At 39.5% G+C, this 13,603-nt stretch overlaps 1 long non-coding RNA gene across 1 annotated transcript; it reads left to right on the top strand.

Moving 5' to 3' along the window:
• Window positions 1-9,207: 9,207 nt before the first annotated feature.
• On the top strand, window positions 9,208-10,736 carry LOC135050756 (uncharacterized). The gene is made up of 4 exons (XR_010241788.1): window positions 9,208-9,501; window positions 9,969-10,065; window positions 10,161-10,266; window positions 10,449-10,736. It is a non-coding gene; the product is annotated as an uncharacterized LOC135050756 (long non-coding RNA).
• Window positions 10,737-13,603: the final 2,867 nt, after the last annotated feature.

Raw genomic sequence — 13,603 nt, 5'->3', positions numbered from 1 at the left:
TCGCTGCCGAGAAGGGATGGCTCCGACCGGGGGCTTCCAGAGAGGTATGTATTAAACAAATGGGTGCAGTGTGTGCGTACCGCCAATGGTGTGAGGGTGGGAGCTCTGGACAGTGGAATCCATCACTACTAGGGGATTGATAATGCTGGGGATCTTTTGCATCTGAGGAGGCTATTCATGGGGAGGCTAGGAGGGTGGGAGGTGACTTTACAATGTGGAATATGGACACGGGGAGGGGGGTGAGACCCCCACCCCCCGGTTAAGGAAAATCATCAGTTATTATTTTTTTATTATTACAACTTATTTATAAGGCATCACAAGGGCTTTGCAGCACCGTACACACAACACACATTAGAACAATACAGGATGTACACAACATAACATCACAGAAAACTAAAACAGAGTACAGGTAACAATTAGCACCAAAGTTCTCAGTACACAATACAGCTGAGGTGTCAGGAAGCAAAGAAGTAATCGGCGTACAACTGGGGGTAGGCAGCTGTTAGAAGAGATGGCTGCCCTAAGGAGTTTATAATCTGAGGATTTTACAATCTAGGGGGAGAGAGAGACAGACAGGAGACATGAGGTACATGCAAGCGGAAGGTGGCCTGGTGTCAAGAAGTGAGGCAGAGATGGCCAAGGCGTGAGGATGGGAGAGCGGCCTCAAGACTAGGTTAAGTGGTTAAATAGATATGATTAGACAATTTTGAAATTCATATTTCATTCTGCATCACTTAATATTAAATTATTATGTGTTTTTGCTCTATCAGCATTTTGACATATATCCATATTTGTCCGACTATATAGCTTGACAATAATGTTTTGGGCTATGATCAGCTTTTAACATCAGAGTTCTTATGACATAGAAAGTCTCATTACTTAGTAGTTATTTTTAAGAACACAGGATGAACCACACCACCACACTTCTGGTCCTGAAGATTGTCCTATTAAAACTATATTATTATTTATGTGATGGTAAAATAATGACTTTTTATACAAAAATATATCATTATCAATATCTCACAAGGCAGGTTCACTGGTCTGTCTGCCAGGCAAGAGCAGCCAAACATAACAAGAGAAACAATAGGCTGGTAGGAATATACTGACTGAAGGGCTGAAAGGGAACATTTTTATACATTAATATTTCTTCATTGATTTTTCAGTTAGCTTTTTGAAACTTTGCTTTTAAAATCTAATGATGCGTCTAACAAAGATTTTCTTTTGGAATTGATGGAAGTCACAAAGCTGCTTTCTTTCCTTACAGGAGCAGTGGTTGACTACAAAGTTATATTTTTCTTCATTCTATTAACTTATTCCTACAAAACATGTGTCATTATTTTGTTGAATTGGCAAAGTGTTATTTAGCTGACGATGCCCCATATTCATGTCAGTCCCATATTTCCTTGCCACGTGGAATTATACTGTCTGTCTCATTTTTTGCAGATAGTCTATAAAGCAACCTGTATGATATATCATGCTATAAAATAGAGCTAATTGCCTGAGATTCCCAGAAACAAATATATATTTTTCTTATTAAACCTCCTAGAGGACAAGTGGAGGTGTTACCAAGGGCAACCACCACTTATCCTCCTTAGAAGGTATTTTTAAGGTATATATTTTAAAATACTATAGAACAGTGGTTCCCAAACTTTTTTGAATCAGAATTTATTTCACAACACCCCTAGACCAAAAGTTTCTTATTGAGAAAATGTTAAATAAATATAACATTTTAAGTAAATTATGTTTATATGTCATCCTTAGGTTTAGTTGTGTGATGAGGGACAGGATTTACTTCTATTTGTCCACATATTTTATGATTGGCAGCCAGCAGCACTGGTTTGCCAGTTACACTGACCATAAATATTTTGAATTAGTCCTTCTTTATTCTGAACAAATGCCCCATAAGGAGTAGTATGTGCTATTTACATGTACATTACAACTCTGAGCTCTTCTAATGTGCATTTATCAACATGGATGGATAACTAAAGCCAATATATGACATTAATACATATCTTAAACTGTATATTTCATTGAGCTGAATAATATACTGTATATTAAATGAGTAGGGAGTTCTTAGATAAGTACATCTAGCCTGTTCTGTATCATTTCTCTGCAACAGGTTGCCTTCTTAGGAGAGAGGTACGTCTCTAATTAAAGCAGACTGTGAGTGACAGCTTGGCAGACTTGCTTTGCAGAAATGCACTGTGTGGATTGGTTGTTTCATGTGCAGTGGCAGAGCCAGTGATCTCACAGCAGTCCCTGCTTTTTGATCCGTATAATATCCCAGCAGGACATAGTCCTGCAAATATTGGTAGAATTGCAGCTGTCTGTAATGGAGTAGGAAGGAAATACTTTACTTTTAACATAGCTGCTCTGGATAGGCAGGATAAAACAGAGCAATGTATGATTTTTCATGATTCACTTCTGAGAATTTTCCTCCGGGCTTCAGCTAACAGGGGTTATACACCTTCACCTTGTACTATGAGTACAAATTGAGTCCTGAGTTCTGCCTACTGTATGACTATCTAAAGGGGGGTACACACGGAGAGATTCGTGTTTATAATCTAAGCAATCTGACTAGATTGCTTAGATTTTAAGCAAGGATCTGTCGTGTGTAGCACCCCAGCGCCCCGCACATCGCTATCGCCGGTGCTAGATTGAGCCTATCTAGTGGGTCGCTCACTTCACCGTTGTGTGAAGTGAGCGGCCCCCCGTCCGTCTCCCCTGATAATGTCGATATTATCTTAAAACATAAAGCTATACCTCTAAATACACTTTTACCATGGAGCTGCTGTAGCCGCTTAGACTTAATACACACGCTACGCAATTCGTACGCTATTTGCGTACAGAGTCCCGTACCGTGTACGTACTTAGCATACAAACGCCGCGCTGGGGGTACAAAGTACACACAGCGCGCGCACACACTTTTGATAGACTTTAAACCTTATTCATAATGCAATGCAATGATATTATTACACTCTAAACCTTGTGCCGCAAAGCACTGCAATGATGTTACCTTAAACCTTATGCAGCGCTGACGGTATAAAGTACCCGCAGTGCGTACACACCTTATCAATACACTTAAACCTTATACAGTTAGGTAATGTAATACACTTTAAACCCTAGCAGGGAAAAGAGGACACAACACCAATTTGTAGTTAACCGCTGGGTTCTAACGCCACAGTGGCTTATTTGAAAGGGGATAACAATACAAATTATACACTACAAGGCTAACAAGATAAATCTACAACAGAATAATAGCTACAGTCAATGTACATACGTGAGAATATTCGCTTGCGCAACCTGGACCAGTCCTCCGCTCATCAGGTAGATAGCGTTCAGAGTCTTCTGACCGGCCAGGCAGCAACAGGCTTTTTATACACTACTTCCATAAACAATACACTGGTTACAGTAATCTCTTTGTCCATTGGACACAGAGATGCATCTTTACATTGCAGGAGAGGTCATAGGTTGATTTGAAAAGGTGGGCGATGTCTTTCCCAACTGCTTTTGTGGGTGGTCTCCTCTGGATTCCCGCCGCATACATAATATACAGTTAATACAGTTTATATCTATATTCTACTTCTGTACATAACTATACGCAGGAACATGCAATCTTCCTCTAACCAACACCGGCATGTTACCCTTAAAATACCCTACAGCTGGATACTCGACATCACCTTATAACCTTTGTCTGTCCCTTCCTATCATGCAAAGGTGAATCCCTTAGTCCTGGAATCATTTAAACTGTTGATACTTGCTGATGTGGTGCAGGGGGGCTATGTGTACAATGTGCAATATTTGGGTTAAATATGTAATGTTCTGATAACCCTCTATGTGCTCACAAACTCCGCCGTAAATTCCCATATCACGCGCAGGACCGCGGGAGCCATCATACGCAAATTGCGGATATGTGCACGCACGGCGGAACAAGTGCACGCGCAGCGGGCATGTGTGTGTGGTTAGTACGTGGTGTGTGTATTACAATATTTTTTCGACTTTGACAGTCCACCCTTTGGCAGTCAACAATAACTGCCACTATCTAAACACTAAACAGAAAAATATACAATACAATATCTGCAGATGATTGGATGGTAGGAGGAGAGGTGTAGGTGAGAAATGTATGACCTAGTGGGACAGTAAAAGCATGTAAGTATGAATCCATGTCTATGGGGCATGTATCATCGTGCCGTATATGTTCTAGATAAGCTTCGAGGTATTGCAAAGTATACATTAAATCCTTCTCATCCCGTATTAAGGGTCTGTAAGTGGGCCAACAAACACTACCGAGCTCTTTTCGGCAACTTGTTCCAACAAATGGGGTGCACATTTAGTTGATGATACATGGGGGGAACATATGTGAGTGCTAATATATGTGGATATCACCTGTCTACTATGTGTTTCACTAACTGAAGGTTGTAGAGATGAAGATAAGACACATATCTAAAATACATTGCACAACATTTTCATAAACATTCTTGGGTGTAGTTGATGTCTTTTCCGGGTCGATGTATCTGGGCAAAGGGGAAGACAAAGGAAAAATGGGTGAAAGAAACGGGCCATGGAATTCATTTGCAATCCTTATCATAACATTATCTCTATGGATGGGTCGTAAATCAAATCTGCTGCTGTAACAGCACCCCTGCTCCTTAAACTCATCAAATTTGTGCCGTGCTTGCGCCGCATTAGAATTCGAACACACCTAAATATCAAACTAATAATTATGACGACTCCCAGGATACAATGGAGAAACTTTCCTACACTCATAAAAACATTTTGAGCCTATTCTCCTAAACCTGAGAACCAATTGCGTGGGTTCAACCATGAGACCCAGCCGGTTAGTTCATTACTCACAGCAGTCAGGGTAAGGTTGTGTCTCCTTCGGAACTCCCACTTCAACTGCAAGATATCGTCCATCTTTTGAACGATGATCTCGGTTGGGTCATCAGTGCTGTTTGTAATATACGTGCAGCACTTCACACCATATTGAGTTGCCAAAGTGACACAGTACCCACCTGTCATGGCTGTGATATAATTGAGGACCATCCTGTGCTGGATCAGTTCCGTTTTGTAAGCTTGCAACTCCCTAACCGTATACCTGAAGGTGTCGTCATACATCTCAGTGATATTATCTATCAAGTTTGCTAGCGCATGGATGTACCTATAATTTATAATTCCTCTGGCAGTACGGGTGATGTCTAATGCGAGAAGGAATTGAATCCCGGTGGATTCGTGGATCAAATCAGAGGCTACGTGCTCTGTCCTATCTATGAGGTGTCTCTTAACGATGTGTTCATAGTGAGTATGAGTATAAGGAGCCTGAGCACTGCGGTGAACGTCTTTCATCTTATCATGGGTTATGGTCATGACCTCTGGCAACACTCTTCCAACATAACACAATCCCTCTGAGTTTGGGGCAAGCCACTTATACGCCTTCCTCCCACATATGAAATAAGCATCATCGGGGAGAACATATGGGACAGAATATGACATCACCATATTACAAACTTTCTAAGTGAAAAATCCCATCCCTAACTCTCCCATCCGCTCAGTACAAGTATCAGGCTGTATGATATGAGCACAGTACCCTGTTGATACTTCTCCAACCCGCATGGTCTTGCTTCCTTGAGTATACCTATACCGAACATACCTTCCACTGTTGGCTATTTGGCGTATAAGTTCAGAGTCTACGGGAATCCTATCAGCTCTGTGCGAAAATGCCATGGTTTGATTATTCCATGTCACCTCCCAATTTCCTGGTTTTTGGGAATTTGAAATGTTGAAACATAACAAGGATCTATCTACATGATACTGGTGGAGCTTCAAACTAGGGGGCCTAGAAATATTAAATTACTTGTCCACCAGTCTCCCACCCCGTAATTCGAGTACCTCATCTATTGCTAAAGGGTACAGTACTAATGCTGACTTGCTCTGACCTTGAGGTACTTGTGAACACACCCAGCATTCTGTTTGGTTTAAAACCTTACCCATGTTGATATTAAGGCTGGACTGACATCTATGGATGCACCCATCTCAACTTTGTTCTCACAATTTTTACAAATACAATTCTCCTCAGCCAATAACCCTTCACAGTGCCTCCTAGTTCCCTGACTACCAGATTGTTTTCTGATACTCGCCTTTGCTCGAGTGATGTGTTGCTCTTGGAATTCTACAAATCCGTCCTCGCCATCAGAACCCATTCCAGATCCTTTCTTGACCTCTCTGATACTCTCAACGAAACAGACTGTTCTGGTCAACATCAGGGTTAACAGGAAAACCCGGAATGCAGTCTCTTGGGGTAAGTCCATCTTGTTAAGGGAAGAGAAAGGAAACAAGAAGGGGGAGGAAAGGAGGGTAGTGGGAGATGGAGAAAATAATAAAAAAGAAAAACTGGTATGACAACCGCCTCTTGGTCTTGTTGTTCTCCGCGCTCAGGTGCCGTCTCAACAGTACTGCCTCTCAGCCTTCCTGGAACAGACACTCCAGTGATATGATGTTCTCTCCGGGTCAGCGACCTTTCTGTAGGAAACATCAATCTGTTTAACTGTTGTGTATTATCAGTTGTGTGATCTTTGGGAAGTGAGAAGAGAGGGGAAATAATAAAAAGAAAATTTGTCAAATTTGCATTCACCATCAGGCTGTCACACCATCATGTATATCGGTATCTATGCACAGTCTACCTTCACCAGTATTCCCATTCTCCACCCTTTGTGCATGACCAGGCACACTGATACTGGTGTCCCTATGCTGGTGAGATATACTGGATTTAGGCAGAGCTCTGAAAGACCGAATAGGCATGTGGCGCTTGGACTATAATCCTGTCAGTGAACGTAAGAAATGAAGAGGAAACTTTGAAGACAGGTCACAGAGTTTACCTGGCCGCCCCTGTATCTACAAGGAATGATCTACCAGCTGCATCAACTTTGACCTCAGGTTCACTACCAAGGCTAGCAATCAACTTCACTGGCTGCAGACTACAGGTGTGGCCCTACCCCTATTGTATATTGTGACCCTTCCACAGCGCGCTGGCAGCTACAATATGTGAGGGGGGTAACTGAGAATTTTCGGAGGCCTACCAGTCCCTCATAGGTGGATACCTCCTTGTTTCCCCTGCGTGTGGCTCATAAATTTTCCTATGTGATCCCTGATCCCAATTACGTGTATCATAACTTTGCTTGTGTTCTTGTCTAGGGGGTCTGAATTTTTGTGTGCTGTTACAATTGCTGGCATAATGCCCTTCCCTTTTACACAGATAACAAACTCTTGGCTTTCTCCATGAGTCAGAGGCCTGGGGTTTTGGCTGATGGGGCTTTGCTGTAAGAGCCTGTATACTTACTGTCATCAGCCTTTCCCCCTGTACCTCCCTGTGCCTAATGATGTTCCTATCATGCTCGACAGCGGACTCTCTCAATGCAGCCACCGAGATACCTCTCCAGTTTGGTAGAGAGGTCTGTACCCTTGTTCTCAACTTTTCTTTTAACCCATCCATTAATAATGACACAGCTACCTCCCTGTGATGTACATTTTCCTTAATGTCCTCGACCCCAGTGTATCTAGCCATTTCCTGCAGTGCTCGATGGAAATGTTCAGATGCCGTTTCACCTTCTTTTTGTCTTATGGAAAAGATTTTATTCCATTTGACAACAATAGGGAAATATACTCCTAATTGCAGATTGATCTGTCGTACGTTCTCCTGAGTGTACTCTTCAGTGAGAGGTACTTCTGCATCTAATTTACAATCAGTAATTAATTTCGCGGGGTCAATATTGGAAGGTAAAAATACTCTTATACCGAAAGGGTTGAATGAGAATATCGATATGATAGCATTCCTTTGATGTAGATAAAGTGTATCTAGTGTGTAGAGATGGAGATACTGTCAGAGTAGTTAATGGCCAGTACTGAATTTTCATACTAATGTAACGTAGTTTCATTATATATCATGTGCACGTAGAGGAATTGAATGTCAGATCTTTAAAAATCATAAGATTTCCCCGGTGTATTTATCATTGGTTATTAAATTTTACCACTTGACATACAGACGTGTACAAGTGGGGCCATTTTCAAGTTGATAACTCTTCATCTCATTCATTTTTTCATACATACATCACGTTTCCAGTATATATACACTCATGTACATGTTTAACCATAAAGGACTTAATTTATTTATATAAAGATCAGACATATTTGTTTAACTTATTTTTACTTTTATTATATTTATTTATTTCTTCGTTTATTATTTATCATTTTTTAATCAATATTCTTATTTTTAGGTTTATGTTTATTTCTATATATATATTTTTTATTTTTATTGTTATATTTTATATATATATATTTTATTTTTATTTATTTATTTATTTATTATTTATTTTTTATTTATTTATTTATTTATTTATTATTATTTTTTAATATTTTTTTTATAAATATTTTTTTATTATTATTTATTTTTATTATTATTATTTATTTTTTATTTATTTATTTTTTGTTTTTTATTTTTATTTCCAATTTTATATTTTTATTTTTATTTTAATTTTACTTTTATTTATTTATTTATTTTCTTTCTTTTATTTATTTATTTATTATCGCTCCAGCGTCATGCAATACGATCAAGGGGAATTACCCACAGGGGATCAGTCTAATATGTAGGACATGAAACTGAGTTAAATGAGATGGGGTGTGTCCAACATCATTCCTGGCATTTAGCCAGGTTTGGTTTCCCTAAATAGTAACCAGAGAGACAGTGAAAAGCATTATGGGTAATATTAATCAATTAGGTATTTCCTCCTAAGGAGTTATTCTCATAATAATACCGTTAATACACTTAGTTTGATTATTTGAAAATTATAAATCTATGCACTTTTGGTTAAGTAATCTCCATTCTAATATAGTAAATGGAGCACATATATATAGAGCACCAATCACTTTGCAAGGGAAGTGATGTAATCACTTTTCCCTTTATAAAGGGTGGTTATCAGGTCCAATGCCTCATTATACAGAGACTTGGCTGTCAGCACTGCACTACTGGAGGGTAAGGTTTTGTTTTTGATTTTACAATAGTATATTATCAACTTTGAAAGTGGTCCCATTTATTAGTATACACTTTGTACCAACTATATGTATTTTATTGACTGGTTAACCACTAATCATTTATAAATGTAATTTTTTAAAGAGTATATGATATGCACTAATTATATATATATTCACTATATAAATATGACAGATTTATTCATGAATATGAAACTAAGTTGTATGAGTTATACACTCACTTATATAATTTTTATAGTTAATAGATCTTCCCCTTACTAAGTGAAAGGAGTATTTGTTTCTCCATGGGGTGGGAACTCTTTGTACCATACTGGTACTTTAATAGATGGTCTAATTGATATCAACCCAATTAATTTACCAGGTCTACCACGTGTTCTAAATTGGTTAGACATTATACCCATTTGAATTGCCTTCACTCCTGAGTCTCTGAGTGTCAGGTTCAAGCTGCTGACCGACGAGGTATGTGCTATATTATAGAGATTTCTTTAATGATTGGCACTAATGAACTACACCCCCTGTGGGTAGCACTTTGAGTAATTTCTTTGAATTATTCGATCATAGATCAGTGATACCGTCCATAAAGGATGGGTTTCCCTAATAAACAAATCATGTGGGTTCACTATACTGATGGTTAATACAATTAGTCCTGGGTTTTCCAAATATGAATAAATGGCTGGTTATAATCAGATCATTTAGTAGAGGATCGTTGTATAGTGGTAACATTGGTGTTTGTTATAGCCAATTCTGTGGCTTTGTTCTGTATCATATATAGAAACCACACGGGTAAGTCATGAGATCTGTTCATTAGTGATCAGACATTAATGATACCAGAATTTTTATAATTATGGGTGTCAAAATAAGATAGGGGTCTATTTATGAACTCGTAGGTGTTCTTATAATTAATACCCAATTAATCAATTTATTAGGTTCCTTATGCTTGCGAACCAGTTAGATTCTATACACATATGAATCTTCCCCATATTCGAATATCTGAATGTCAGACTCAAGCTGATGATATATGAGGTATGTGCCATTCCATTGGATTAATCCCAATCTCTGCCTAATTGAACAAAAAGTGTCCTTTAATTAATAAAGGTTATTAAACGTTTTTTAATTAGGTATGGTCCTCGCTGTATCAATCAAGTCCCATTGAAATATTGAAACGTTGTTCATACATCTTTGAATGACCTTTTATGTGCTGACAATATGTTCTGAAATGAAGAGGTATGTTTTTCACAACCTGTGCTTTTTGGTTCTCTTTTTTCCTCTTTCTTCATGTTATTTATTCTGTTTTCCTCCTCATGTTGCTATGTCATGTTCTTTTGATACCAATATGTCATGTTATATGTGAGTGTAAGATGCTTATTGCTATGTATTTGTTTTGACTTATTATTCTACAATTGTAGATTTTACCCCTGATGAAGTCTTGGAACAAGATGAAACGCGTTGGGTTATTTATCTATCTATTATCTGATGTTACCTCCAAATCTACAATAAGGAGAAGGAGGAAATCGTTGTGATATATCTACGCTTTTTCCTCATCACTACAAACTGATTGTCCAAATTGTGCGACAGATGTAAATGTATCAACTCTGTATACTTATGAACATTTGTGTCGGGTTTATATGTTGTTTTAATAAATTTTTATGTTAGTATTTGTTATCTGACGTAATTTATCCGGAGAGTACTGTAAGGGTCCGTTTTTAGGTAGGGCGTTGATATAACTCCCTTGGCGCCATCTCCTCTATTTCGTTTCATATTTTCACACATTTAGTTCCTCCTAACAGGGAACTTAGAAGATACAGGCAGCCATATAATTAATTAATTTTAGTGTTTTATTTGAAATAGCGCAGTGGGAGAGTAATTCTTGTCATACTCGTAGCACTGTTCGCCAATCTTTGTTTGTGGGTTCGGTGGCATTACCTAATTCTTTATTAAACCTCTGGCATGCGACTAGATCCTTTCTGGGATCAGGAAATTCAGACATAATTGTCCTCAATTCTGTCCGGGACCAAGGACAATGCATAGCAATGTTCCTGATGGGAGTGACTCCCTGAGCGTCAGTCCTCCCATTGGGGACTGCGATCACCCTGACAGGATTTAATTCAATTACATCATTTTGAGTTGGCTCCACAATCTGAGGTGCTCTTGTCTCTGCATAATGTATGGTACCGTACTTACCTGTGGACACAACCTCACCTATCCCTCCGCTAGGGGCCTTCACTACTGATCTTACTGGTTGGGCCGTGCCCACCTGAGTGTTCTGCATGGTGGCTGCTAGAGAGAGTGCCGATATCGTGCTGGGCTCATCTTCTTGCTCGCAGTCCTGAGGAAAGTTTAAAATGGGATACAACTTGTACGGGTTAGCATTAGTACATTTATCAACTATACTCTTATCATATACCAGTATGCCATTGTCTGTAGCCACTTTCTCCCCTACAATATACGGTGGTGCGGTTGCCATCATTTTCCTGCTAGGTTTGGAACCTGCTGCGTGAGCTAGTTCCCTCTGCATATCGCCCTCTTGCTGCCATAAATTTAAACAGTTTGTGTGTCTGAACCTTTTCTTTTGGGATTTTATCAGACATATCCTAACCCTTAAATTCTGCAATACCTCTGGATCAAAACTACCTATCTCAGGAAATGATGCTTTATCCCCCACAGTCATTCGTGTCCATTCATCACAAAAGGTCATACTTCCCCCACATTACCAACCGAGCTGACCCCCTCGGTCTCAATTCTGCTGTCTGAACCCTGACTGAGGAACGTCCCTGTGTTGTGCACTTGGCTCCCATTGTGGACCCTTTTAACACGGGAAAATTTCCTAAAATGCTCCAAACACAGTAGTCTAACGGTGGAAGTCCTTAAAGTTCTTCCACTAACTACTTCTGCTCCGCGTACCACGGATCCGCCCCTTTTAGCAGACACATGTAGCCAATGCAGGCCCTACTTTGGCCTATATCCCTTGGGCCTTTAGGAGTAACTAACTGTACCCAGTGAATATCTGCCTAAAATACAATTTTTACACAAATCACGCTTGCATGTGCTCTACACAACGCGTATGATGACGAGATTTACGCACAAATATGCAAAACTTTGTATCACGTTGCGCCACGAATTGCTCACACAACCGTGCGGTCCAATCGTACCGCTTATAGACACTTGCTATCTATAAGTTGTAGGATCACTGGAGTCTTCACACTGTGCTCCAAAACAGCCGGAGTGTAATACCAAGAAAACAACAACTTCACACTCCGTTGCACGTATTCACCTAGACTGTGCTCACCAAGTTCACCAAGCGGGGTTCAATACATTCACACCTTTTTCAGCCCACACTAACACTCCTCTGATCAGAAAAATATCCTTTCCTGTTGACTGATAGCTTTCCCCAGAGGTAATACAGTAGAAAAGGTTTTATTTAAACTAAATTTTGGAAACTGAGCAATTTGTGCTATTGTAGCGTGGCTACTGTTCTGCCCCTAAACTAAACAATGCTATTGTGTAATCTGTACTTAGCGGTCGTACCCTTACGCACGTTGCGTAAACACGCTACCATGCATATGTTTTCTTACGTTGCGTACGCAGTCCTGTACTTTGTCCGAGACACGTGTACAAAAACCGTACGTCCACAATAGTACAAATCCCACACTTCTGTAAATGTAAACGATATTACCTTTAATCGTTTACTTAACACAACACAGTTTCTTTCTGTATAAACCTGTTTAACTAGGCCAGACTGTATTTGTGTTTTACGTTTACTTCCTTAATATTTAGTCTATGTTTTAACTAAATAGCAACAAATTTCTCAGCATAGGTCAAAATGAATCTAATAATTAATACTTATGGCAACAATGCGAGCAGATATACAAAGTACAGATGTATGCTTGTGTTGTGTGCGCATTTGGCGCCAAACGGAAATTTACAGACTTTTAAAATAGCTTTGCGTATTTACCTTACGGATCCCACCAGCATCCCTACAAACCATGCAGAGCAGACGCCATCTTATCAGCAATGAGATAGAGTTTACCAGTGTATCCACCAACCAGGAGAAGGCTTACGTGGATACCTGTCCGCCCTTTGCTGATAGATAAAGTCTGCTTTAACCTGCTAGGCTGCGGGTATGAGGAAAAACCGGATGATATCCCCAATTGATAATGTCGATATTATCTTAAAACATAAATCTATACCTCTAAATACACTTTTACCATGGAGCCGCTGTGGCCGCTTAGACTTAATACACAAGCTACGCACTTCGTACGCTATTTGCGTACAGAGTCCCGTACCGTGTACGTACTTAGCGTACAAACGCTGCATTGGGGGTACAAAGTACACACAGCACGCGCACACACTTTTGATAGACTTTAAACCTTATTTGTAATGCAATGCAATGATATTATTACACTCTAAACCTTGTGCCGCAAAGCACTGCAATGATGTTACACCTTAAACCTTATGCAGCGCTGACGGTATAAAGTACCCGCAGTGCGTACTCACCTTATCAATACACTTAAACCTTATACAGTTAGGTAATGTAATACACTTTAAACCCTAGCAGGGAAAA

The sequence above is a fragment of the Pseudophryne corroboree genome, chromosome 2, assembly GCF_028390025.1.
Source record: "Pseudophryne corroboree isolate aPseCor3 chromosome 2, aPseCor3.hap2, whole genome shotgun sequence".
NCBI classification, from domain to species: domain Eukaryota; kingdom Metazoa; phylum Chordata; class Amphibia; order Anura; family Myobatrachidae; genus Pseudophryne; species Pseudophryne corroboree.
Note: the sequence above shows the minus strand (reverse complement) of the source record. Positions and strands in the feature narration are given on the sequence as shown.